Consider the following 3,833-nt stretch of genomic DNA (forward strand, 5'->3'; position numbering starts at 1 on the left):
GAGGAGGCGGGATCTTGGTGGCAGGGCAAGCCTGGAGGCTGAGGGACTCAACAGGACTTTGGCAGGATGGGGATTTTACTGGGGCTGGGTGCATTGACCAGGTGGAGATATCTATCACAGAAGCCACTTAGGCATCTGGGAAATGCAGTTCACATGTATTGATATTTACAATGCAGTGGATTTGTTTATGAAGACAAAAGACAATAGAAACAGAGAGCCCACTTCCAAGCAAGATGTTTCTGCTTAATCAGTTCAGTGCTGGAATCACATTGGTGTTTGCTTTACTTGCAGGTTCCCTTCTAGGTTTGCGCTGTGGTGAGATTTCATTCTCTACATTTAAACAACATCCTTTCTGAGCTGCTGTGAATAAATTTGCAGTGCTACTGTATATCTTCATCTAATGGAGAATTAGCTGTACCTTGAATAAAGACTGTGGACAACTTGATAATATTACAATGTCATCGGACTGGAGCCAGAATCCCAGTGAACTGAATCATCTTGGCATTGACGAGCTCTGGGATAACATCAGAGCGGGAATCCAGCAAGTGTATGCCAGACAAAGTATGGTGAAATCCAGATACATAGAACTCTACACTCTTCTTTATAACCACTGTTTATATGTGTCCCCTCAAGCCCAGACTCAATCAAAAAAGGGGCAGAAGCTGAGGGAAGATAAGACTGTTGGCTTCGAATTATACAAACGAATTAAAGAATTTTTGAAGAATCACTTGACAAATCTTCCTAAGGATGGAGAAGATTTAATGGATATAGGAATACTGAAGTTCTATACTCAACAATGGGAAGATTACCAGTTTTCGAGCAAAGTGCTGAATGGGATTTGTGCCCGCCTCAATAAACATTTACTTAATAGCACAAATAACGAAGGACACAATGTTTGTGAAATATATTCTCTCGCAATGGTGACTTGGAGAGATTGTCTTTTCAGGCCATTGAATAAACAAGTAACAAATGCTGTTTTAAAACTGATTGAAAAGGAAAGAAATGGTGAATCCATCAATACAAGACTGATAAGTGGTGCTATCCAGTCTTACTTGGAACTGGGGGTGAATGAAGATAATCAGTTTGAGGAGGGCCCTATGCTAACAGTGTACAAAGAAGCCTTTGAATCTCAGTTCTTGGCTGACACAGAGAGATATTATACCAGAAAGAGTACTGAATTGTTGCAGCAGAACCCAGTTACTGAATATATGAAAAAGGTGGAGGCTCTTCTGCTGGAGGAGCGGCGGAGGGCCCGGGTCTACCTTCACCAGAGCAGCAAGGGCAAGCTAGCCAGGAAATGCAGGCAGGTGCTCGTGGAGAAACACTTGGAGATTTTCCTCACAGAATTCCAGAATTTACTGAATGCCAACAAAAGTGAAGATTTGGGTCGCATGTATAGGCTCATATATAGAATCAAGAATGGCCTGGGAGAATTTAAAAAGATCCTGGAGACACACATTCATAATCAGGGTCTTTCAGCAATTGAGGAGTGTGGAGAAGCTGCTTTAAATGACCCCAGAATGTATGTAGAGACAGTATTGAATATCCATAAAAAATACAATGCCCTGGTGATATCAGCATTCAGGAACCATGCTGACTTCGTGGCTGCACTGGACAAGGCATGCAGCGGCTTCATAAACAACAATGCAGTTACCAAAATGGCTCAGTCATCCAGTAAATCCCCTGAGTTGCTGGCTCAATACTGTGATTCCTTGTTGAAGAAGAGTTCCAAGAACCCAGAAGAAGCAGAACTAGAAGACACACTTAACCACGTGATGACGGTCTTTAAGTATATGGATGACAAAGATGTGGTTCAGAAGTTCTACACGAAAATGCTGGCCAAAAGGCTTGTCCATCAGAACAGTGCGAGTGACGATGCTGAAGCAAGCATGGTCTCTAAGTTAAAGCAAGCTTGTGGTTTTGAGTATACCTCCAAACTTCAGCGGATGTTTCAAGACATTGGTGTAAGCAAAGCTTTGAATGCGCAGTTCAAAAAGCACCTGATGGATTCAGAGCCTTTGGACTTAGATTTCAGTATTCACGTTCTGAGTTACGGATGGTGGCCCTTTGAGGAATCTTGTACAGTTCTCTTGCCATCAGAGCTGGAACCATGTTATCGGCGCTTCACTGCATTTTATGCCAGCTGTTACAGTGACAGAAAATTGTCATGGGCATATCAACTGTCTGAAGGAGAATTAGTAACAAACTACTTCAAAAACAACTACACTTTGCGTGTATCTACATTTCAGATGGCCATCCTGCTCCAGTACAACACGGAAGATGCTTACACCATTCAACAGCTGATGGACAGCACTCAGATCAAAATGGACATTGTGGCACAAGTCTTACAGATTTTATTGAAGTTTAAGTTACTGGTTTTGGAAGACAAAAGTGCAAATGTTGACGAGGTGGAATTGAAGCCAGACACCTTAATAAAATTACATTTTGGTTATAAAAGTAAGAAATTAAGGGTTAATATCAGCTTGCCAATGAAAATTGAACAGAAGCGGGAACAAGAAACCATGTACAAAAACATTGAGGAAGATCGCAAACTGCTGATCCAGGCGGCTATTGTGAGAATAATGAAAATGAGGAAGGTTGTAAAACACCAGCAGTTACTCGGAGAAGTAGCGACTCAGTTGTCCTCAGTATTCAAGCCTCAGATCTCAGTGATTAAGAAATGTATTGACATTCTGATCGAGAAAGAGTATTTGGAGCGAGTGGGTGATGAAAAGGACACCTACAGTTACCTGGCTTAACCCTCCTGGAAGGGTCTGACTGCGGGCACAGCCCCTCGTCCCCTTAGGAAGGAGGGAGACAAGCTCACAGTGGTGGCAGAGTCACTCCGACCTCCTCCTTGGCCCCAGGTCCAGGTACCCATCGCTGGCTCCAGATGGAGAACTGCTTAGAATTACCACACCTCACATCTGTAAATATGGACGCTGATGCCATTTAACCTAATTGAAGACCAGAGGAGAGGAAACTTGCCACCCTGAGGGCTGCATGCTTTTGCATCCAGATCAACCCATTGGCCACATGAATAATAGCTGCTAGCTGGGCAGCCCCTTGGAGGCTGACAGCACCTTGAGAGCAGGTCTGAATGGACCCACTTGTAATCTGTTATGAAAAACCATTTGTCTATGTGCTTCTTTTTTTTAACTGTGGAAATAAAGAAAATTAAAGGGAAAAAAATGAGTTGATTCTAGAAAGTGTCAAAGAATGTTCAGAAGCATGGAGAATAAATCCAGAAGTTCAAATTTTAATTTCAATAGAATTTCAGAGTAAAGTAATAGAAATCAGAAAAAGTCAATATTTGAAGAAATAATGGGAAATAATTTCTCAGAATTATAGAAATGTATGATTCCACATGTTACAAAAATCCATTTAATGCAAAGCAATATCAAAACAAATTTAAAAAGCAAGAAACAAATGAAACCACACTTGAACACATGGTAGAGTAGCTTCCACATGTTAAGGATAAAGGGAAACGTTGAAAGTCATCAGAGGGGAAAAGCAGCATAATAAAGTGTAAAAATCCATTTTCATGAGCTATTTCATTAGACACATGAGGTTTGTTAGATTCATGACATCAATAGAGCAATACTTCCAAATTACTGAGGGAGAGGTCTATTTCTGCAATTGCTCACTAATGGTTTCAAACCACTTCCAACCAAGGAAAACTTTATAGACAACATTCAAAATGGAAAGAAAAGGCTGAAAATTGCAGTTAAGCGTTAACCAACAGGATCGGAGTGTTCAAAACTGTCACATTCCAAAGAAAGGATTGGTTCCTGAGTGAAGTCTTTAGAATACCCTTTCTGTTAAGAGTGTAT

General features: G+C 41.2%; 1 pseudogene; it reads left to right on the forward strand.

The window, feature by feature from the left end:
* The first annotated feature begins 455 nt into the window (after positions 1-455).
* Positions 456-2,759, forward strand: LOC109558085 (cullin-1 pseudogene; annotated as a pseudogene).
* Positions 2,760-3,833: the final 1,074 nt, after the last annotated feature.

Source organism: Bos indicus, chromosome 4 (genome assembly GCF_029378745.1).
Source record: "Bos indicus isolate NIAB-ARS_2022 breed Sahiwal x Tharparkar chromosome 4, NIAB-ARS_B.indTharparkar_mat_pri_1.0, whole genome shotgun sequence".
NCBI classification, from domain to species: Eukaryota; Metazoa; Chordata; class Mammalia; order Artiodactyla; family Bovidae; genus Bos; species Bos indicus.